Source organism: Staurois parvus, unplaced genomic scaffold, assembly GCF_062004578.1.
Source record: "Staurois parvus isolate SC_StPar_1 unplaced genomic scaffold, SC_StPar_1.0 ptg000030l, whole genome shotgun sequence".
Lineage (NCBI taxonomy): Eukaryota > Metazoa > Chordata > Amphibia > Anura > Ranidae > Staurois > Staurois parvus.
The window spans coordinates 5,909,752-5,935,212 of record NW_028317826.1 but is presented as its reverse complement, the minus strand read 5'-3'; the positions used below and the strand labels follow the sequence as shown (position 1 = coordinate 5,935,212).

General features: G+C 43.3%; 1 protein-coding gene across 1 annotated transcript in view; it reads left to right on the top strand.

Annotated features, from left to right (window-relative positions):
- Positions 1-25,461, top strand: part of ZHX2 (zinc fingers and homeoboxes 2) — a 98,323-nt gene that overhangs the window by 57,994 nt on the left and 14,868 nt on the right. Inside the window, exon 2 of the mRNA XM_089659070.1 lies at positions 8,705-8,776. The gene's annotated coding sequence lies outside the window, so the exon portion shown is untranslated. The remainder of the gene's footprint in view (positions 1-8,704; positions 8,777-25,461) is intronic.

Genomic DNA, 25,461 nt, shown 5'->3' with positions numbered 1-25,461 from the left:
ACTCCGGAGAGCTTACAATCTAATGGTTATGGAAATGGTTGTCCTATGTTGTTTGACAAGTTAAAAGTGCCACCTATACGGCTGCTGCTAATTCCCTGTGATCAGATTATCGGGCTGTGCTTTATATAGAGGCTGCATGGCGGAGAGAAATATTTTTATTAATCTGCCTTTAAGTGTATGTAAACCCAAACATTGAGCTGATTGACTCCCTCTCAGCCTAGGGGTGGGGCAGCGTGTGCAAGGAGGGGGCAGGAGAGGAGCAGTGGAGGGGGCAGGGGAGGAGCAGTGTATACAGAGAGGCTCCCTCACTGGCTGTCACTATGGGGTTTATTTACTAAAGCTGGAGAGTCCAAAATCAGACTTACTTCTGCATAGAAACCAATCGGCTTCTAACTTCAGCTTGTTCAATGAAGCTTTGGCAATAAAACCTGGAAGCTGATTGGTTTCTATGCAGAAGGGAGTCTGATTTTGGACTCTCCAGCTTTAGTAAATAAATCCCTATATGTCAGTGCCGGTTTTTAAATGCAATTGCTGGCTTTTTTTTTTCCTTCACTATAGCTCAGATAATGAGCTGTCACTTTCCCTAGAGCTAAAGGAAACTGTTTCTTTTAGCCTTGGAAAGAAACTAAAAAGAAACATTGTTTCTTTTAGCTCAAGGGTGACAGCTCATTCTGTGAGCTATAATGAAGAGAAGAAAAAAAACCCACAATTGCATTTAAAAACCGGCACTGACATATAGGGGTTTATTTACTAAAGCTGGAGAGTCCAAAATCAGACTCCCTTCTGCATAGAAACCAATCAGCTTCCAGGTTTCATTGCCCAAGCTTCATTGAACAAGCTGAGGTTAGAAGCTGATTGGTTTCTATGCAGAAGGGAGTCTGATTTTGGACTCTCCAGCTTTAGTAAACCCCCTAGTGACAACCAGTCACTGTATACACTGCTCTTCTCCTGACTTTCTCCACTGCCCCCCCCCCTCCCCCCCCCCACACACACATCTGCAGTACACACAGTCCCCTGTATGAGCACCTGTATTGGCTAAATTTTTCGGCAGGCTATTTTCGGCTATGTTTCGGTGGCCGAAATTTCGGTGCATCCCTAATATATATTTTGTTGTGTTGATGAGGGGATTTCCCTTATAGGCCCGGAAAGGAAATTTTCATGTTAAATGCCCCCCCTGCCAAAACTTCAGATACAGAAAAAAAATACCCTCTGTCAGGTTTTTATTACTGTGTCCCCTTTTGGGGAAATAAGGGTTAGTAACGGTCAATATCTTCCTCTGCTGGTGACAACCACTCCCCTTATTTCTTGCCTTGGTGTCACAGGGACAGGATGTGAAGTATTCTACTCACCAGTGGTCACGAAACAAAGCTAAATGGAATTATTTACTCTTTCTAAGCCTATCCAATATAAGTAAAAATGGCTGTGTGTTGTAAAGCCTCATGCACCCAGGACAACAAAAGTGCCACCTTTACAGGCATTTTAAGTGTTTTTTTTTTTTTCTTTTGTTTTTTTTTCTTGCCTCTAAATGTTCCTCTAGTTAGCCTATGTTTCCATGCATACATAGGCAGAAAAAAGTAATGTGTTTAGAAAAGGAGCGTTTGGGCGCCAAACGTTTTTTTAACACTAGATGCGTTTTAGGCACATATAGCGCCAATAGTTTTCTCAGCGCTTTACAATATAATGGGAGACAATACACGAGACAGTACAGTAACAATACGATTTCAATACACGAGGGGTTTGAGGGCCCTGCTCCTTAGAGCTTACAATCTAGGAGATTCATGTATTCTGATGGCCAGAATAAATGAATATTCTGTTCAGTAATGCCGAACGCATAAATACACATGCAAAATATGACTTTTGGTGCATTTTTTAAGCTGTATTTTCTTCCCTTGGAGTGTAAATGGCTAGAGGAAGTAAAAAAGCGTCCTGTGTGTGTGAGGCCTAAAGATTGCGTTTTTTTTTTTTTTTTCCTGTTTATGGTTCAAGGACTAGTCTTGGAGATTTAAAGGTGCTTTTTTTGTTTTTGTTTTTTAATGTAAAATGGTCGCTTGCCTTTGTTCTGTTTTGGTAAACACACCAGAGGAGCCACATCAATAGCTTCACAGGCCAGCAAAATGGCCGCCCCTCATCTAAATGCTAATGAATAATTAAAAGTTGCAGCTCTGCATATGAAATGCGTGGACTGAGGCGCAATTAGAAGCAGGCGGGAGCCCAGGAGAGAGGCTGAGAAGTGCTGCGTCACTGGAAAGATGATTAATTAGGGAGAGGAGCTAAATAAAAACACAGGAATAGATGAGGCCTGCGTGTATGGCTGATGGGGAGGGGGGGGAGATCGGCTCTGTATGTGGGTACAGCTTATAGGATGGATGTTCTGTGAACAGATTTGGGGTCTGGAGTGTAAAAAAGAAATCCTTTTTGCTCTTTTGGGTGTTGTGGTGCAGTCTGATGAAGTGTATATCTGACAATGTTGGTCTGCAGCAATGCTGGGCCACCTTTGTGGTACAGCCATGACCGGGCGTGATGAGGGCCATGTCCTACAGACCTGACTGAGGGCCATAACTGGGCGTGATGAGGGCCATGTCCTACAGACCTGACTGAGGGCCATGACTGGACGTGATGAGGGCCATGTCCTACAGACCCGAGTGAGGGCCATGAACGGGCGTGATGAGGGCCATGTCCTACAGACCCGACTGAGGGCCATGTCCTTCAGACCCGACTGAGGGCCATGTCCTTCAGACCCGACTGAGGGCCATGTCCTTCAGACCCGACTGAGGGCCATGTCCTACAGACCCGACTGAGGGCCATGTCCTACAGACCCGACTGAGGGCCATGTCCTACAGACCCGACTGAGGGCCATGTCCTACCGACCCGACTGAGGGCCATGTCCTACCGACCCGACTGAGGGCCATGTCCTACCGACCCGACTGAGGGCCATGTCCTACCGACCCGACTGAGGGCCATGTCCTACCGACCCGACTGAGGGCCATGTCCTACCGACCCGACTGAGGGCCATGTCCTACCGACCCGACTGAGGGCCATGTCCTACCGACCCGACTGAGGGCCATGTCCTACCGACCCGACTGAGGGCCATGTCCTACCGACCCGACTGAGGGCCATGTCCTACCGACCCGACTGAGGGCCATGTCCTACCGACCCGACTGAGGGCCATGTCCTACCGACCCGACTGAGGGCCATGTCCTACCGACCCGACTGAGGGCCATGTCCTACCGACCCGACTGAGGGCCACGTCCTACCGACCCGACGTGATGAGGGCCACGTCCTACCGACCCGGCGTGATGAGGGCCACGTCCTACCGACCCGGCGTGATGAGGGCCACGTCCTACCGACCCGGCGTGATGAGGGCCACGTCCTACAGACCGGGCGTGATGAGGGCCACGTCCTACAGACCGGGCGTGATGAGGGCCACGTCCTACAGACCGGGCGTGATGAGGGCCACGTCCTACAGACCGGGCGTGATGAGGGCCACGTCCTACAGACCGGGCGTGATGAGGGCCACGTCCTACAGACCGGGCGTGATGAGGGCCACGTCCTACAGACCGGGCGTGATGAGGGCCACGTCCTACAGACCGGGCGTGATGAGGGCCACGTCCTACAGACCGGGCGTGATGAGGGCCACGTCCTACAGACCGGGCGTGATGAGGGCCACGTCCTACAGACCGGGCGTGATGAGGGCCACGTCCTACAGACCGGGCGTGATGAGGGCCACGTCCTACAGACCGGGCGTGATGAGGGCCACGTCCTACAGACCGGGCGTGATGAGGGCCAGTTCACACTACAAAAAACGCACTCCGGATGCATTCCAAATATGTTTCTACAGTTCACACCACAATCTGTTCCGGTGCAGTTTTGATGCACTTTGCCATGTTCCAGTATGGTTCTGTGCAGACAAAATGCAGCATGTTGTTTTACTTTTTTCTGCACCAGAAACTGACCACACTGGTCTGAACTAGGGCCATTGGAATACATGGAAGACACTGGGCAGGAAAAAAGTGTGTGTGTGTGTCGTTTAGAGGCAGGAAAAAACAAAAGGATTACTTGCATGTTCAAGAGAGGAGCATTTTGCCAGAACTCTTGACATGTGGAAACGTGCCTAAGGCTAGGTTCACACCTGTGCAGTTTGTGTTTGATCCATTTTGCAGTGCGTTTTTGATTGTCTTTTTTTGTTTTGTTTTTTACTTGTTGCTGGGCAGATTAAAATGCATCAAAAACGCACTGCATGCTTTGTGCTGCGTCTCCACCGAAGTCTATAGAACCAGAAACGCAACTTTTTGTGTTTATAATAAGTCCCTGACCCTTTCCAAAAAAAGGATTAAAATGCATCAAAAACGCACTAAATGCTTTTCTGCTGCGTCTCCATCGAAGTCTATAGAACCAGAAATGCAACTTTGTGCTTAAAATAAGTCCCTGACCCTTTCCAAAAAAACGCACAGATGTGAACCTGTCCCCATAGGAAATCATGTTAAACGGATTGCTGTGCATTTACGCAAAACACTGCAGAAAACGCATAGGTGTGAGCCTAGGATAATGATCTATTTCTTTTCTGACCGATCTTATCTGATAAGAATTATCGATCAATAGTCAACAACCCATTGGATCGATATGCCACATATGGGGAAGTTGATTTTGAGCATTAGTTAGGATACTATTATTTATTTATTTCAGGTACTTATATATCGCCATCAATTTACACAGCACTTTACATATATATTGTACATTCCCATCAGTCCCTAACCCTCAAGGGGCGTACAGTCTAAGGTCCCTAACTCACATTCATACATACACATACTAGGGACAATTTAGACAGGAGCCAATTCACCTACCAGCATGTCTTTAACTTTTGTTATCGATCACATCTCTGTTTCCACCGTGTAATCTCCTAATCCAGTTGATCAAAATACAATCATCATCATTCATGAATAAAGTATGCCTTTGCTGCTGATCGATGCAAAATGATCTATATTATTCCATTCCGTTTGATCAGATCCAATTGAAATGGAGTCTACATTGATCAGAGGGGTTTGCGGATTTGATCATTTTTGATTGAATCATCTATAGATCTGATTAAAATAATCAAAGTTTGTATGTTCACCAAAATCGATCTGACAAGAGTGTTGGAAGAAGTTGTGATGACCATACACTGAAAGATTTTATATGGCCGATCATTTTTGACTTGGGATAGTTCTGGTCACATAACCGTATAGATCATCATAATTTCTACATAATTGATTGTTTCATCGAGACATCGAACGTAGTTTCACTTTGTACTCCATCGTATTGATCTTTGGTAGATTTGAACACTGCATGTGACAGTGACATGAGAGATTCTAGATCTTGACAATGCTGTTTGATGAGCATGGATTTGCCAGCATGCTGGACAATCTAAGTGGTTTTTATATTTGTTTCTGTGGATCTCTGTAAGACTTGCCGTACATGTTACAATCTGACAGTGCAATCTATGTACAATTGGCTTTCAATCTACTAAAATACCAACCTAAACTTTCCAATCGTTTTGTACTCCTATCACGTAGACAGGCCGTTGCACTACATACTTGTTCATAGATCTAAAGGAGGTTGTACAATCTGATTGTATTGTGTATGGTGAGCCTAATAGTAGAGAAGATCACAGCAGGCCCCATTGATCCTGGCCTTGCACTGTTTCATGGGACAGATGGTTGGGTTGTGGTCTTAAAGTATAACTAAACCAGAGGACATAAATCTCATATGATGTCTACCAGTCCTTGGATGTGGCAGCTGCATTAGCTTTCCTTTTTCAGGCTTCTGCAAGTACTGAAAATACCTGTTGGTCCTGCAAGAAATATTGTGTCCCTGTTGCTTTCTGTGAGCACAGTGGCAAAGTGGTTAGCACTTCTGCCTGCCAGTACTAGGGTTGCCGGTTCAAATCCCAACCACGGCACCACCTGCCTGGAGTTTGCATGTTCTGCCTGTGTGAGTTTCCTCCAGGTACTCCGGTTTCCTCCTACACTCCAAAGACATGCTGGTAGGTTAATTGGCTCCTGTCTAAATTGGCCCTAGTATGTGTATGAATGTGAGTTAGGGACCTTAGATTGTACGCCCCTTGAGGGATAGGGACTGATGTGAATGTACAATATATATGTAAAGCGCTGTGTAAATTGATGGCGATATATAAGTACCTGAAATAAATAAAATGAAATGTAAATCTTATCAGCGTTCTCAGCTATCTTCTGTGAACTACATAGCACCGCCCTCCTATTTTAATGGAGATGAAGAGAGTGGAGAGTGTTTATAGTCCAACCCAAGAGAGTGCTCAAGAACAGGGTAATAAAGGAGAAAAAAAGGGGAAACTAATGCAACCACATTGAATCATTGGTAGGCTGCAATATATTTTTTTATTTATTGGTTCAGATATGCTTTAAAGTAGAACTCCACATATTTCTGTCAACTTTTTTTTTTTTTTTTTTTGGGACTATTTTTAGATATAGCAAAAAATAATTTGTATTGCTTGGTGCCAATTGCTTCTAATGTGTCACTGGGACAGGAATTGAGAAGTATTTCTATAATGGGGACATGGACAGCAATGAGGCCCTTTTCACACCTGAGCATAGCAGGAACACGCAATGCCGCTTGTGGTTTCTGTTTTTTTTTGTGTTTTTTTTTTTTTTTTTTCCCAGGCTTTTCATGCGTTAACACACATCATGCATAGGGCAGCCCAGTCACTCCCATGTCACTTGCTAAACCTTTTTGGGAGCAGAGAATGTGCGTTTGTAGCATGAAAACGTGTCCACTACCTGTGCTTGGGGTGCCATTAACAATTGATGGCACTGCAATCACATTGATTAATTACAGTGCAGTTAGGAAATACACAGGTGTGAATGCAGCCTAAAGACATTGCCATTCACACCAGCTAAGTCCACCATAGTTTGGTAAACACGTCTGCATTGGTTTTCAGGGTAACCTGTGATGAAACAAAGGTTGCGCTTCCTACATTTTCAACAAATCGCACAAGTGTATTCTGAATTGCGTAGCAGCAATACATATAATGCATACATTACTGAATGACACTGGTGTTTAATAAAGTCTCCAGGGTTTAAAGCCTAGTACACACGATCAGAAAATCCTACGAAAAAATGCCGCTTTCAAAGCGATCGGACAGTAATCTGATCATAAGTACACAGCTTTTGTCTGAAATGTTTTGAAGGGACAAGCACGAACCTGTTTCTTGTATGATACCAGAGTGTACAATTTTCGTTTAATCAGCATAGTATTCAATCAACAATACCATCCCTTACATCACTTCCAAATTTTTTTCGGTCATACAATAATTTTCGTAACTCTTCATTTTCAATATGAGACTAGCATGCAAAAAAAAAAACCGATCAGTTGTCCGAGATTCTTATCCTATGTACTGGCTTAACTCTGCCTTTAATTTCCACTGATTAGTTTTAGAGCTAAAAGGAAGTCTTGGTGTGACAGGTTCACTTTGAAGTGCAGTTTTGTGGTGGGGTGGGGGGAGGGGGGTTGGCAGCCTCATTCCCCTCCCTCCTCATCAATTTCAGTGATACAAGTGTAGATCTTGGACTCAGACCAAGCAGAGATTCACTGCTGGATTACTCAGGGCTGGAGCTTGATTGCGGACTTGTTCATACAGGTAAAAAAAAAAACTTTTTAAAGGCATAGTCCTTCTTTTGCAAAAAAAAAAGTAAGTGCACTCATATTGTCATTAAAAAATGTGCATGTATTTATTTTTTGCATTGGAGCCTACATGATCAGCCATGATCAGTGGATTGCGGGTGCGATGCTGTAAATCTGGCTCCTGTAGATTATTCCTCCAGCCTCAGGTCCGCACAGAGGTCTGGACCTTCAGTTATGGGGTTGGAGGAAGTATCAGTGGTATTAGAAGTATGGTGATATCACAGCACTTGTGCTTCATTGAGGACAACTCACCATGGCGGTAGATGGGATTCGTAGTTTTCTCATTCACAGATTCCTGTGATTCTGACATTGGTTTGGGTGAGTGGACCCATGCACAGCTGCTCCAAAGTCAAATAACTGGAGGATGCTGTAGGGACAGGAGCCCTGAGATTCTGTAAGGGGAAAGGGGGCAGTTTGAGGGAAAAGGCTGTGGACTTTGACCTTGTTTCATGTTGCACCCTAAATATTGGTGTAACATGAAACCTGGTCTGAAGATGGACATTTCTTGAGTTCATTGTTTTTGGTTGCTTTGTTACTTTAAAGATCACTAGCCCATAACCAAAACCTGGTATTTGCGTGTTTAAGGTCAATAGTGGTGAAAGTGCAAAGATTTTGTAACTTGCACCATTCTTAAAAGGCTAACCACAGCAGTCCAGGACAGATTTGCAGACTCTACCTCTAAGGTTTTGGATATTTCCAACAGTGTGATCCCCTGCCATTATCCCTGACTCTTCCTGCCCACCTGGTTGTTTGGGGTGTTCCCGCCCTCCATTGTGTGGCCCAGCTCTTCCATTTACATACAGTGTGAAACCCTTATAATGGGCACAACAGGTGTCCAGGAACCAAGCAGAGATCTCCACTCTACAGTCCTCAAGAGGTGTAGGAACATATCAGGTATCCCTCTCCAGCATCTAACAAACACTGAAACATCTCTTTTGAGGTGGACTAATGTTTTAATTATTTCATTCATTAACAAATATGATTTTATATTATTCATTTATTTTGTTTGCAGGCTATGTTAAGACCATGGCGCACCGTGTGACACATCGAATAGGAATCCATTATAACCAAGTGATGATCTGAGGTAAGTCGGTATACAATGGTGTTATTGTGTTCACAAGTGTGATTGGAATGTATTTTTTGATAACCACTGTTTGGAATGTGGATGAGCATTTCAAGAAACTGAAATACAAAAGGCAACATCGAAAAAGTAAATTTTTCATGTTATGTTCCTATAGAGGGCTTTTAAATGAGTTGACACAAATTTATACATTGCACTAGCTGTGGCTATCCCTACAGCTGCTTGCTTAACTATGCGTGGCAGCCATTGCAAGACAAGGTGTTTACACCCCATGGCTGAAATCTGCCTCACCACTGGCAGCTCCTGTAAAGTGAGCATCTGCTTTAGAGACTTCTATGGAACAGTCTCTGGAGATGATTACATTGGAAGTGTCTCCTAAGCATCTCCACTCTGGAATGCTGGTTCTATTGGAAGTCTGATCATCTCCAGTATTAGGAGATGGTCCCATAAGAAGAGTCTTCTAATCCTCTCCATCCATATGGTTCCACAGGAAACCATCTATGGGACCATCTACTGAGACTGGAGATGCTCAGAAGACTCCTTCTATGGGACAGGAGTCTTAGGACGATCTCCTGAAACTGGAGATGCTCATGTTAGAAAAGTCCTCTGATCCTCTCCACTCTCCATATAGTTTCATAGCAAAGTCTTCTGAACGTCTCCAGTCTTGAGAGAGATGGTCCCATAGGATGTCTTCTGAGCATCTCCAGTCTCAGGAGATTGTCCTGTTGAATGAGTCTTCTGAGCCTCTCCACTCTCCATATAGTTTTATAGGAAGAGCCTTCTGAGCGTCTTCAAACTCGAGAGTCCTATAGGAAGATATTGGCCGCAGAATGTAAATTTGATATATATAGTAGGTAAGTAAGCAGCTGGAGGTAGGACAGATCAGAAGGAGCAAGGGAGTGTACTTGCCCTTAAAGTAGAATTCCATGCTAGACTGGACTATCCTAATTAACCTGACCTGGAAAAATGCTCCTTCCCCTCACCTATTCTGATTAACCTGTGTAAGAAAGATCTGTACCCCCCATGAGTCTGGCAGAGCTGGCTGCAGGGGACAGGAGAGAACACTTCACAATTGCTAGGAATGTAGTGTGATGCAGCACCATTCATATGCAAGTTTGTTGTGGTGCCATTCATTTTGAATACCACCCCAAAGCACTAAGGTAACACTCCACCTTCTCTTCTTACCTATGCTCTGGTAGTCAGATGCCCTTTTCATGTCATGTAGTCCAATGCAGAGCCCATAGCCCTGCAATGGGTGTGTGAACGCCAAGGGACCATTCACTACCAAAGCATAGAGGAGCAGAACAAAGCGCCCCCTGGTGGATGAGAACAGGGCCAGGTAAGTAAGAGTGCTTTTCACTGCCCTCTGGACCTAAATGAGCATTTAACCCTTGCATGGGGGGGGGGGGGGAGGTTAGGGAGCATTATTTGTTCTCCCCAGAGGTGGGTATTAAGCAGTGGGGTTGGATTCTGTGATACAGGTAATCAGAGGGAATTTGATTGGTCTGGCCCCTTGTCTATGGCTCTCAAAGAAGAGGAAATATTCTGGCAAAATGTCTAAATACTTTACATTCTATAGAGGATTGTAGCAATGCTGGCTGGACTTCCCCTTTAAATCAGTGCTGTGCTTGCAGCACATAAAATGGCTCTGATCGTGCTTGGTCAGCGCTTTCATTAACATTAACCATCTGTAATAACAGGAAAGGCTTGTGTCATAACCTTTTTAAATGCGTCTCGAATGCCCTTCTTCAAAGTAGCAGTCTGACATCACTCAGTCAGACTGCGATGATGTCATGGAAATTTCCAGGCAGTGACTCAGCCAGTGACCATCAGGAGACAGAGATGGGTGTACTTTATATATGTCTCTAAAGGAGAACTCACTTAAGAAGTGAAGATCTGTTTGCCTGTGTCAACAGTTTCAAAAAAACCAAAAAATTCCTAAGGCTGCTCTTGCAGCTGATAAGGAAATGTAACAAATTTGCACCAAGTGGCCATTACACTTAATTGCTATTTCACCTAGCAGTGATTTTTGTTTTTCCTGCATCCCAGCAAGTAAATGGTCTTTGCTCTCAGGCCTGCAGGTTGCTTGGTGAGCTTTGCAGCTTACCAATCCATGGATGTGGTGCCTGCATTGGTTTTCTTTTTTCTGCCCATTTGTTTTTTTGTGATCCTGCCAGTAGCCTACTTCCTGCACTAGAGTGACAACACTCACTGAACTGTAGTTATGGTGGTACAGCATTGTCACCGTAGGACAGGAAGCAATAGGTCTACGCTTCATAATTCAGGGGGAGGTGTTCTGTAGTCCAAGAACTGAAATGTGCAGGATAACTGGGTATTTGTTTTCATTTATCAGATATAAATAACAAACTGTTTCAGTGATGTATTTAAAGTGTAACTAAAGGCAACTTTTTTTTTTTTTTTTTTTAAGTTTTGGATAAAGTAGAGGGTGATTAGAACATTTGTCAGTTTTTGCTGTCTGTGCCCACATTGGGGAGATTCATACTCCTTTATTTGAGATTTTCTTTACTTTCAGTGATGACAGTAAACAGGAATAGAGGCAAAATCTTCCAATAAGCTGACTGGTTCTGGTGATAACATGGGATTCGCTTATTGTGAAGGGATTTCCTTTCCCTTCCTGTTTTGGCTATAGGACAGGAAGTTAAGGGAAATCTCCCCAATGGGGACACAGATGGCAAAAAAAAAATGGACAAGGGTTATAACCCTCCCCTACTCGATTTAAAATGGTTTGTGGGGGTGTTGCCCTTAATTACACTTTAACAGACCAAAAGGGAGTAAATAAATGTTTGATGTTAGGGTTTACATACTTTAAAGCTGACCTTCAGAAATGCTATGAAAAAGGTGTTGTTTTTTTTTTGTTAACCAAAAGGCGTAAGCTGCTGTACTTTTTATTGAGAGAACGAGTTGCCGGCTCTTCACTGATCGTTGCCATTACCAGTAAAAGAAAACAAATCTGTGTCTGTGTATATGTATGTATGTATGTATGTATATGTGTGTGTGACATATATATATATATATATATATATATATATATATATATAGCCATTTGTAAATACTATAACTTTCACGTAAACCAATCAATTTATACAGTGTGTATTGTGATTTTTTGTTTTTTTGAAGCAAAAACATAGCAGAATACATTTTGGCCTAAATTTATGATGATAGTATTTTTACTGGACATGTGTAATAGCAAAAAGTCAAATAATTGTGTTTTTTGTCTCAAAATTGTTGGTCTTTTTCTATAGCGCAAAAAATAAAAACCACACAGGCGCTCAAATACCACCGAAAGGAAAAAAAAAAAAGGATATAAATTGTATTGGGGTGCAGCGTTGCGTGGCTGCGCAATTGTCAGTTAAAATAAAGCAGAACCATAACGCAGAAAATGGCCTGGTCAGGAAGGGGGGTAAATCCTCTGGAGGGCAAGGGGTTAAAAAAACAAAACAAAAGTGCTGCTTAAGCTAAAGAGCATTGTGGATATTGTTAGCGGCTGCAGAGACAGTATATTTGCAGTCATATTGGGTGAGGTTTACTAAAACTGGAGCACTCCGAAGCCGATTGGTTACTATGCACAGCTGCACCAGATTCTAACTTCAGCCTCTTCATTTAAGCTTTGAAAATAAATCCTGGAAGCTGATTGGTTTCTATGCAGAGCTGCACCACATTTTGCACGCTCCAGTTTTGGTAAATCTCCCCCAATGACTTAATCGATGAGATAAGAGGATCAGGAGGAGGCAATTTTGCTAATGTAATAGGCATTTATAGCTGCTGCCCCTGCATGTGTATTGTGACAAATAGTACATATGAGGTTCTTCAAACATGAACTTGTACCAAGATTAAAAAACAAACCTTTAAAATGTCTCTTTCAGCTCCTTTTAACAGTTAAAACTCGACGGAGAGTTACACTAAGTCTGTAATTGCACCCAAGTCTGATTACCTAGGTCTGTCCCATAATCCTTAGCAGCTGGAAAGGTTATGTTGTCACTCCGGCACAGTCTGTCTCTGCGGTAATGTTCTACCCAATTGTGGATCTAGACCGTGCTGAGAGCCCTTGGCCTGGACTGGAGGCAGATTCTATCAGTCACTGTGTGCCGGACCTGTCAGGATCTATATTCTGCTCTACAGTCACTAGCTGAGACCCTGACCTAGATTTCTCCCCTTTCCTTCTGCTTCATATCATTTCGCTGCGGCCGCAAAATATTTCACCTGTTTTCCTGTAATTCACAGACTATGGCTTACTGTCCTAGTATTGGAGCCTGAGATGAATAGGTGCTCTTACTATGGTGGAGCAGGTGCAGAGTTGGGTTGCTGCCAGTTCTAAGCAGCAGGAGTCCCTTAACCCCCCACCCCCCCACCCCAATCCAGCGGTAAAGTGAGTGATCGCAATGCATTGCAGATGATGCCCCTACGAATTGCATCAACCTTGTATTGGAAATGATTGGCAATCTCGTAAGCAGTGAGTGGGTTACTGGGTCCTTTTCATAGACACTGTCACTTTGCCCTGAATGAGCAAACTTGGTGTCTTTTTTTAGGGCTCATTCACACTTGTGCATTATGGTAACGCACCTTCTCTATGTTTGTTGTGGTGCATTGCATTTTGACCTCATCCTGTCCAGCCCTGGCGTCCCTTTTAAACACTTGCCCTCCTGAGGATTTACCCCCCTTCATGACCAGGCCATTTTTTGCGTTACAGCGGTGCATTACTTTAACTGACAATTGCGCGGTCATGCAACACAGCACTCAAATGAAATTTATGTCCTTTTTTTCCCCAAAAAATTGAGCTTTCTTTTGAGGGTATTTGATCGCCTGTGCGGTTTTTTTTATTTTTTTGCACTTTAAGCAAAAAAAGACCAACAGTTTTGAGAAAAAAACATTACTTTTTGCTATTAAACATGTTCAGTAAAACAATTAAAAAAAAAAAAATCAAAATCCCAATACGTGTAAATGAATTAGTTTACGTTAAAGTTATAGCATTTACAAATAGCAGTATAGATAATGGGATTTTTTTTTTCTATCAGTAATGGCGACGATCAGCGACTTTTAGCGGAACTGCGGTGGACATTCTGACACTGGGGGGAAGTAACTTGCTGTCACTGACGCCAATACAGTGATCAGTGCTAACAAAAAAAGTACTGACACTGTACTAATGGCACTGGGCAGGAAGGGGGTTAACATGAGGGGCAATCAAATGGTTAATTGTGTGCTGGGAGTGTTTTACTAGGGGGCGGGGGTGTGTGCTTCACTGTAATCACACTGATCAAGGATGGCTGTACTGTGCACAGCCATCCTGAGCAGTGTGCTCGAGCTGACAGGGTGGAAGATTGTTTGCTCGGTAATCACTGGGCGCCAGCGGTAATTACCGGTCGGGACCCGGTGATTGACATTTGCGGTCACAAATGGTGGCGCGGGTAGGGCACTCGCGCCCCCCCCCCCACCTGGAAATGCAGAAAGACGTGTGTCTATATACATGATTCTGCGCATAGGTGCTGCCCTGTTGCAGTATATCTGCTATAGGGCGGTCCTTAAGCGGTTAACTGAGGTTTTTATACCCGGGAGGCTAGAACTACTGCTTAATTGTGACCACTGTGACAGGGAGCAGTGTATGACAGCTTAGCTGGGAGCGCACTTTTAGCACAGAAACGCGGCCATCCATGTACACGTATGTGCAACGCGTGGGGGTTAAAGCCCACCCCTTTTGTTGCTGAACTTTGCATTATGTGGACGGCAACAGGTAAAAAAAAAAGTCATGTATGTTTTTTCATCTGTTGCGGTGCATTGGCAACCAGTTAATAATGGATTTCCTTTACTCATCGCACATTACACGTGTATCAGAATGCTCAAGTATGGATGAGCCCTAAAACACAAAAATAAACACAAACTATAGAAAGCTAAGCTTTCTAACATGTAGTATCCATGCCTTGGTGAACATTGGGTTTGGTTGTAAATTTCCTACCTAAACAAGGTAGTGGCTTCTATTTACCAGAGAAATTCTGCAGCAGCCTGTGGAGAGCTGGTATTTGTCACCAAGCTGGAAATAAGCACGTGATGTGCCAGGATTCTCTGTATAAAGATCTTGACGTATATTGATTGTCAGCCTTACAGAAGATGGTGTGCTTGATGCAATGTACGTCTCTGCTTTGTGTGCATCTCTTTGCCTCTTCAATAAGCTGCGGAAGTGCAAAACCAGCCTGCCAGCTAAAATGGTGCATATACACTCAGTAGTCACTTTATTGGGTCCACCTGTTCAATTGCTTGGTAACACAAATTGCTAATCGGCAATATACAATAGAAGATTGGAAAAACGTTGCCTGGTGTGATGTCTCGAGTTCAGCTGAATGTGGTGTAAACAACATGAAAGCATGGATTCATCCTGCCTTGTATCAACAGTTTGTGGATGTGCAGCCGACAAATTTGCAGCAACTGCGTGATGCTATCATGTCAACATGGACCAAAATCTGAGGAATGTTTCCAACACCTTGATGATTCTATGCCTCGAAGAATTAAGGCAGTTCTGAAGGCAAAAGGGGGTCAACCCATCCCCCCGGTACTAGCAAGTTGCACCTAATAAAGTGGCCGATGAGTGTGTAACCAGAGCTTTGTTTTGTATAGAGTAGCGAAGGGTTATAACCTCTGTCAATCATTTTATTGCTTTGTGTGTCCCCCACCATTGGGGAGAGTCGCCCTTTCTATTTGTCTTGGAGATCGTTGTGCCTGGTACAAATAAAGTGATAGTAAAACTATACAGTTGACTCTACAAAAAGCGATAAGGTGGGATATTCAAATGGGAACTGTTAGAGGCATCCTCTTTCTTCACCTGTAGTATCTTCCAATGGGGACATCAGGAAAGGTTTCCTCTGGGGACATCAGGAAAGATTTCCTCTAACTTACCTGCAGTATCTTCCAATGGGGACATCAGGAAAGATTTCCTCTGGGGACATCAGGAAAGATTTCCTCTGGGGACATCAGGAAAGATTTCCTCTGGGGACATCAGGAAAGATTTCCTCTGGGGACATCAGGAAAGATTTCCTCTGGGGACATCAGGAAAGATTTCCTCTGGGGACATCAGGAAAGATTTCCTCTGGGGACATCAGGAAAGATTTCCTCTGGGGACATCAGGAAAGATTTCCTCTGGGGACATCAGGAAAGATTTCCTCTGGGGACATCAGGAAAGATTTCCTCTGGGGACATCAGGAAAGATTTCCTCTGGGGACATCAGGAAAGATTTCCTCTGGGGACATCAGGAAAGATTTCCTCTGGGGACATCAGGAAAGATTTCCTCTAACTTACCTGCAGTATCTTCCAATGGGGACATCAGGAAAGATTTCCTCTAACTTACCTGCAGTATCTTCCAATGGGGACATCAGGAAAGATTTCCTCTAACTTACCTGCAGTATCTTCCAATGGGGACATCAGGAAAGATTTCCTCTAACTTACCTGCAGTATCTTCCTCTGGGGACATCAGGAAAGATTTCCTCTGGGGACATCAGGAAAGATTTCCTCTGGGGACATCAGGAAAGATTTCCTCTGGGGACATCAGGAAAGATTTCCTCTGGGGACATCAGGAAAGATTTCCTCTGGGGACATCAGGAAAGATTTCCTCTGGGGACATCAGGAAAGATTTCCTCTGGGGACATCAGGAAAGATTTCCTCTGGGGACATCAGGAAAGATTTCCTCTGGGGACATCAGGAAAGATTTCCTCTGGGGACATCAGGAAAGATTTCCTCTAACTTACCTGCAGTATCTTCCAATGGGGACATCAGGAAAGATTTCCTCTAACTTACCTGCAGTATCTTCCAATGGGGACATTGGTGGAGATTTCCCACTAAGTGTATCATAAGGACTGTTTATTAATAACACAAAATCAGCAACTCGCATTAGGTCAACAGGCTCATCTATAAAAAAAAGACTGCTGTTCTGTGTGTGATAGGTCTATCCCTCTGTGCGCTGGCTGGCAGTACGGCACCTTGAAAAAGTTTTCATGTGTTAGAATGGCCTGGTCAAAGACCAGACCTAAATACAATTGAGAATCTGTGGCAAGACTTGATGATTGCTGTTTAAAGACGCTCTCCATCCAATCTGACAGAGCTTGAGCTATTTTGCAAAGAAGAATGGGAAAAAAATTTCACTCTAATTGTCCAAAGCGGGTAGAGACATACTCAAAAAAGATTTGCAGCTGTAATTACAGGGAAAGGTGGTTCTACAAAGTATTGACTCCGGGGGGCTGAATATAAATGCACTCCACACTTTTCAGATGTTTATTTGTAAAAAAATGTTGAAACCATTTATCATTTGCCTTCCACTTCACAATTCTGTGCCACCTTGTGTTGGTCTATCATATAAAATCCCAATAAAATAAATTAGAACCACAAATGTTGAAAATTTGAAGGGGTGTGAATACTTTTTCAAGGCACTGTATATCCGGATAGATGGTGGAAAAATGGAAACTCAAACATTCGACTTCCAGGAACCACATTGGAAAGCATGCTGGTACAGGTGACATCGTAGCAGCGGGTTACAGTTGGCTACGCATTTCAGAACATCCGCATTCGATCAAGCCAGCATGTGTGTCAGAGAGTGCACTGGCTGGATAAAGTGTGGAAGTTTTGAAACGCGTAGCTGATTATATCCCGCTGCTGTGACGTCATCTTTACCAGCATGCGTTCCAACATGGTTCCTGGAAGTTGGATGTTCAAGGCCCCATCTTCGAGGGATATGGGTAGAGATTTCCTCTTACCTGTTGTATCTTCCAGTGGGGACTTTGGTAGAGATTTCCTCTTACTTACCTATTGTATCTTCCAGTGGGAACTTCAGTAGAGATTCCCTCTTACCTGTTGTATCTTCCAGTGGGAACTTCAGTAGAGATTTCCTCTTGTTGCATCTTCTAATGGTGACATTGGTAGAGATTTCTTCTTACCTATTGTATCTTACAGTGGGAACTTCAGTATAGATTTCCTCCTACCTGTTGTATCTTCTAATGGTGACATTGGTAGAGATTTCTTCTTGCTCTCCTTTTGTATCTGCCATTGGGACACTGGTAGAAATTTCCTCTTCCTTACCTCTTGTATCTCCATGATGGGAAGTGGAGAGTATTCTATCCAAAGCACACAAAGATTCCAGTAAGAATGACTTTTGTATTTTAACCATATTTGTTTATTTCAGAGTTGAGCTTTAAATATGTGTTTCTGAGCACAATACAGAGGTTGGTGGAGTTTAGTTCGGCGCAGTGACTGTGTGATCAAGTAGTATGACAGTCTTTTCAGGATAAGGACTTGTATTGAGTAAAATATGTTTTAATCAGATTGGCAATGTGCCATTGCTATTGTAAAGGGCTGGGAGTTGCGAGTTTATAAAAAATAATCAAATATTTCATAATGTGTTGGGTCATCAGTGGTGCCCCCTCATAATTTTGAGAGACGATTGTATAAAAGAGAGACGCAGCATGTGTGATTCAATTCTAAGAAACTGTCTCGAGGTGTATTGTCAGCTTTGTGGGTTGAGGGTTTCCTGAATATAACTATATAGAAAACCGTAAACTGGAGCACATTTCAGGAAAGGAACAAAGCTTGATGGGCAGTTCGCTCAGCCGTACTGTCCGCTCGTGTGTAGCCTGCGCCGTCTCCATAGCGATGCATTATCCCGTGTCCGCTTCTGCGGAAAATCGATTTGTGGTGCATTCACCAGTATGAGCCAGTAACCGAGCCAGCTATTGTCTAGGTGTGACCAAAATGTTTCAAACATTTTTTTAATTTTTTTTCCCAAAATAGAGGGAGCATTACTTTAAATGAAACTCTCCTCTCCCCATAGGTAGCGTCCTTTTCCCAGAATCTGCGTCATTTGGTGACTGAGCCCTGTGGTGGTTAATTGCAGGCGGCTCTCTTCTGCAGTATGACCTCATTCTCTGCTCGCAGCTTGTCTGCTGCTAGGCTCATTAGTGCGTCGATTACGTGACTGTCTTTAGCCGCTCCCGAGTTCTGCTATGTACGGATGAATAGATCTATACTCCTCTCCCTGCGGGGGGTCGTGTTAAAGTGTACCCGTCGCACGTAAACAGTGGCAGCCATTTTGCGAGCTTAAGACTTGTTACACCATGCCACATCGATGTTGCCAGCATTGCCTGTGGGAAGAAGTCATTTTGTGTGCTCAACTGAAACATTAACACTTTAAAGGGAACTCTGAACTAAAATATTCCTGTGGTTTACTAATGGAGAATTGCTCAGATCGTTTGACAGCGAGCGAGTAGAAGCTTGCTCCCACCAGCATTGCCCAACGCAGACCGAAAGCATAAGCCAGGCAATTTGCCTTTATGCCTTACGATTTTGGTTCACACCGATGCCCGGCACTTAGGGTGTGCTTGAAGAAGTAGGAACAGTTGCATTTTTTTTGTTCAACTCATTGCAATGTGCTGCCGTGTGGGTGTAGAGTTGGATTAAATATATTGTGATCTTTCAACAAAGTTTAAAAAAGCGTACAAAAGAAAAAAAGCATCACACCACCTGTACACATGCGCCTATACACACCAGAGGGCGTGCGTTATGCAGAGCGTAGATTGCCCGCTGGTATGAATGGGCCGTACGCCGAAATGCCTGTTTTGTGTACTTGGTCAGGATCAAGACAGTTGGCCACCATGAGAACCAGAATGCTGGATTATTATTTAATATATTTTATTTTTCTGATTCGAGAGTTGCTGTTTTTATGACATGCAAGGACAAATGTCTTCCTTTTGAGTGGCAACCACCTACCGAAATGTTTGCCTTTTATCCCAGGTTCCGAGTTGCCCTGCCCAGCAATGTACTACAGCCTTTTCAGAAAGGCCTGTATGTGTCCTCCTGGCCCATTAGTTCCTATGGCTGTATCCAGAGGAACTAATGGGCCAGCCATATAGGAGTATGGCTGTAGTCGTATGATTGGATGGGCTAAGCAGTGCCCATGTGCAGCAAAAGCTGGGCCACAGCTCGGGCTTGGGGCTGAAGGTAAGCATACTAGGTGGATCATTTAACACTCAAACTGCTGTGGATGTAAGCCTTACAACTGGGCAAGACTCTTCCAGCTAGCCAGGTCTGTGCGCTTTATGTCCATGAAAGCTTCTGGTTGCTTCAGCGATCAGGTGCTGCCGAGTAAAAGAATAGCAGTGATCAGCGGTGATCAAGTTTTGGATAGACTGGGGAAGGGTTAGACCCTCTGTCAAGTTTCTGGCCTCATTCACACTGGCAATGATGTGCATATACAGTATGTGTTTTATAGGATATTTCTTAAAGCGGAAATTTCCCATTAAGAAAAGTCCCATCAGCACACATCTCTGCATGCTGATGTGAAATCCTCTTAACATTGTTTTTATTATTTGGATTTACTTGCCTTGTATCCACTGCCTGGTTTCCCTGAAGGTTCTGATGTAATCTTGGCCACACTGATACCCCCTGGGAACGCAATGTCATCTGTGGCTATAGGGAGACCTTGCACCTAATCTGTGAGAACCTGCAGTATTATTGAGCTGGGTATGTATGAGATGAAGCACATGACAATATACGACTCATCTGGCACATGCACTGCGCAGCATTACATTCATCTGTTAACCACTTCAAGTCCGGACACTTTTACCCCCTTCCTGTCCAGGCCAATTTTCAGCTTTCAACGCTATCACACTTTGAACGACAATTCCACGGTCATGCAACACTGTACCCATATGAATTTTTTAGCATTTTTTTGAGACCGATAAAACTTTATTTTGGTGGTATTTATTTACCACTGGGATTTTTTGCTATATAAATGAAAAAGTCCAAACATTTTGGAAAAAAAAAAGTGTTTTTCTTATAATATTTTGCAAATAAATAATCTTTCTTCATAAATCTTGGCCAAAATGTATTCATCTATCTTTTTAGTAAAAAAAAAAAAAAACCCAAATTCGTTTATAACCAAAAATTATAATTTTTCAGAAACATTTTTTTACATTTTTATTTATTTTTTTTAAACATACTATCACCCTAGCAGTACAGTGTCACCATAGTGACACTGTACTACTTGGGGGTGATGAAGATTTTTTTTTTCTTTTTTTACACTGATTGCTTTTACACCCATAAAGGCTGTAAAAGCAATCATTTCTCCTCTCTGGCTGCATTATTGCAGCCATTGAGAAATGCTGTGAGAGCTGTGATTGGTCACAGCTTGTCACATGGTACAAGGCTATTCACAACAGCCTTGTACCATGTGACCTCTGTGATCATTCACAGATTTCACATGTAGTAAGCAATGATGTCAGGATGTGACATCTGGTTTACTACTGTTCCTGTGATCACTGATTGGCCAATCAGTGATCACATGAATCGGGACCTCACACAGAGGTCCTGGACGTACAGTGGGCACGGGATCGCGGTGCCGCGCGCTCCCAGGTAGCGCGCCCAGGCAGTAAATGTGGAGGCCGTTTATAAACGGCCACCCACTCCTGCACTGCTCCCGTCCAGTCGTTTATGTACATGGGCCAGACGGGAAGTGGTGGAAAAAAAAAAAAAACCTCTCAATGTCAGAGGAGGGCTTTTTTTTTTTTTTTTTGTAAACAAATGTAATGTTCTACACATGCTCCAGATGAGATACATGATGACGTCTTGCGCTCCATCTCACATATTTGCATTAGAACTAAATTATGATGCGACCCCCAGAAAGATTTTTCAAAGTGACGCCACAAGTGCATAGGCAGCAGGGACGCACAATGAAGGGAATGAGAGGAGAGGCAGCATATAGGTATCTGTGCACTTATTTATGTTTAGATTATCTTCTTTTTTTTTTATAAGGTTTGGGGGGAAGGGGAGCTTTTTAATGGCCCTTTTTACAATGATTAGTTTTTGATGCTGTCCTATTGACTTACAATGGAAGGTGCTTTTGAAAAACTGCACCAAAGATGCAATATGCAGGGCTTTTCAAAGCGCAGCGCACCTGCAGCGTGAAGCGTTCCATAAGATTTAGGCTCCGTTCACACCAATGCGTTTTTTTAGTGCTTTTTGCAGAAGCGTACTACAGTCCATGTAACATGATCTCATCTGTGCTTTTTTGATCTGCTGCATTTTTGGAAAGGGCCAGGGAGCTTTATAAAAGCAAATGCAACATTTTTGCTATAATGAAGTTCAGTGGAGAAGCTGCTGAAATGCATGGTAGTGCGTTTATTTTTCTTTTGCCACGTTTTTGCATTTTTATTCTGCCCAGCAACAAAACAAAATTCCACTTTAACAAAAAAAAAAGTGTTAAACACAAACGCGTCAAAGACACTTGTAGAAAAACGCAAAACAAACTGCAAAAAGCACTTGAGAGAGCCTCAAACACAAAATGCATATATGTGAACCAAGGCTTAAAGGGATGCATTTTTCTTCTGCTTTTTAACCAGTTGCCGACCGCAGATAGCCAAATGACGGTTACACTGCGGCCGGCCAGTTCTGGGAGGGCGTCATATGACATCTTCCCAGAACGCACTCTCCTGCGCGCCCCCTCCAATCTCCGTGATCGTTGTGTCCTACGTACACAGCTGATCACATGATGTGGAAAAAGGCCAATCACAGCGGCCTTTTACCACGTGATCAGCTATGTCCAATGACACACTGATCACAGGGAAATGCAATTGCCGGTTCTCAGCTGCACTTTCCTCATGCTGTCAGAGCGTGAGGAAAGTACTGCCGAGAACCGGCAGTTGTCAGAGCGGGGATCGGCACCGATCATCAGGGCACTGATTAGTGCCCTGATGATCGGTGCCCAGCAGTGCCACCCACCAGCTCCGCCCACCTGTGCCCAGCAGTGCCACCCACCTGTGCCACTCACCTTGCCCAGCAGTGCTGCTAGTCAGTGCCCAGCAGTAACGACAGTCAGTGCCGCCTATCAGTGCTGTCTATCAGTACCCATCATCAGTGCTGCCTATCCATGCCACCTCATTAGTGCTGCCTATCAGTGCCCTTCAGTGCTGCCTCATCAACGCACATCAGTGAAGGAGAAAAATTACCTGTTTGCAAAATTTTATAATAGAAACAAAGAAAAATTTTTTTTTTCAAATTTTTTTGCGCTTTTTTTGTTTATAGCGCAAAAAGTAAAACACCCAGCGACTATTAAATACCACCAAAAGAAAGCTCTATTTATGAGAAAAAAATGTCATATGGGTACAATCTTGCATGACCGTGCAATTGTCATTCAAGTGCGACAGCGCTGAAAGCTGAAAATTGGCCTGGTAAGGAAGGGGGTATAAGTGTCCGGTAGGCAAGTGGTTAAACCCCAAAAGTGCATCAAAGTCTGATCAATGTGGAAGGGCCCTAAGGTACGTAATGATCCTAAATGGTATTATTCACATTCTGTACCTGTATTACATTCAGCTTAGCTGTATCTAAAGAAAATAGAAAGCACAGGCAAGCATTAAGCTGATTTTTTTTTTTTTTCTTTCACATTAAAAGACTAACCATTGGTGAAGACTGTAACCTATACATCCATACTGGCCATAGACTGCAGCCCTCTACAGACTCTACATCGGCAAAATCACTGCAGTGATCTATAGCCGTATTTAGGTATTCAGTGTATTCAACAATCTAAATCACATAAGGCAGCTCTTTCACCAAAGAGACATGGGAAGAAAAATATTTTTATGGTAAAGGATGTCCTTGGATGTTTAAAAATTGTAGCTCTCTAGTGTGTTGGAAACGCTGAAACATTTCAAACCAAGAGCTTTTTCTTCCACAATCCGTCAGCTACACATTTTCAGTGGGTGTCAGGAATCCAGATGTTGGTCCCTAGTAAGGTGTCACAGTGCCATCTGTCGTGTATTTATAACTCAGAGCCCTACAATTGCGTACATGCTGCACCAAACACATTCCTTTTTTTGAAGAGGATAAATTTGTCTAAAATGCCTAACAAGCTTTCAGCAGAAGAATAGAGACACAGGTCGCATGTGTGGCAGAACAGCGATTAATTCAATACCACAAAATCTAACGAATGTGGAATTCGATAGTAATCTGGAATCAGGGTGCACCCTCTGTCAACTGCTGCTCTGCATAATGTAGAGCAGGGGTGTCAAACTGGTGGTCCTCCAGCTGTTTTGAAACAAGTCCCATCATGCCTCTGCCTTTGGGAGTCATGCCTGTACCTGTCAGCCTTGCAATGCCTCATGGGACTTGTAGTTTGGCAATAGCTGGCTGCCAGTTTGACACCCCTGATGTAAGAGCATAGCTGAACAAATCCAAGGAGCAAGGTAGCCAATACCCCTTCAAAATTCTAACTTTTGAGATTATCTCTAGTTGTCAGTGGAGATGGCTCCTAGAAAAACAAAAAGCAGTATGGTATATACCATGAAAGGCCACCACATCCCTGTGCTAGTCATACAATTACATTTTCTATGTCCGTGGGACTTAAATACAGCCAAATCCTATTATTTATTTATTTTTTTAATTTAAATATTCCATATTTTAATAATACAAAAAGTTAAAAATACACATCCTAAAATTACATCAATGATCTGATACATGTATTCTAGAAGATACATGTATATTCTTTTGCCCTAGAAACCTGAAGCAGGATGATTCACAGATTTTTTTTTTTATTTTTTCTAAAATAACTTCAAGAAGTATATCCTGCCAGGAAAGTCCCAACACATTTCAGTTGATCTCTCAGAAAGTTCAGGCAACAAAGGAAAATGTACCCTAAATGTAATGAGTGTGTTTAAATGGCAGATAGCGTTACCACAAACCCATGAGTTCCAAAAGGCTCAGTAATGCCCATCATCAAGCCCATGAGGAACCACTTGAACTATCCACCATAGGCTAGTGAAATCCACCAACCAGGGGGACAGGCATATATGTCAACTTTTAACGCTTGATGGAAGTGTATTCTTAAGATTATTTAGGCAACTTCAAAAACAAGGGTGGGAATCCCATCAGGCCTAGGATCAAGCAGCCTGTCTCTCATCTAAGTGGTCGCCTCCAAGCATGTCAAATTGACATTTATGGCCCTTCCCCTGGTTGGTGGCTTTTGATTTAGACACTGATTGTTGAAAGATTTTCCTTGAGCCAGGTGGCACCTACAAGGCCACCCACAGTTTGGATTTCAGCTGACGGTTCAGGGAGCAGCTAAAATTTGAGCTGTGTTTGGCCAGCTTTATACATCTGATTGATGAAGCAATTTGCTTGTCAATGAGAGTGGGGAAAAAAAGGTGTGTATGAACACTGCTGCCATTTTATGTGAGGACTGGCCTTATTCTTTTATTTATTTATTTTTAGACAAGAAAATGGCTGTCACTAGGAAAGAAATCAAGCCACAACAGCCACACAGGCCCTGGTGGCAGGGGGTGGGTTCAGTCTCTGTGAACACAATACAAAACTTGTGGGTGCTGCTCAGACTCTAAGGCAGGGGTCCTCAAACTTTTTAAACAGGGGGCCAGTTCACTGTCCCTCAGACCATTGGAGGGCTGGACTATAGTTTAAAACAAAAAAAAAAACTATGGTCATCTCTTGTACTGTGTCCGCATTTGTTCAGAGACTGCGGACATACAACGGCAGTGGGAATACTGGGCCGGCCGCTCTATAAGACGCACAGACATTTCCCCCCAAGTTTATCTTATGGAGCGAAATAGTGCCCCATCATTGGTGTCAGTGGGAGGAATAATGCCCCATCATTATTATTAGTGACACCAATGATGGGGCACTATTCCTCCCACTGA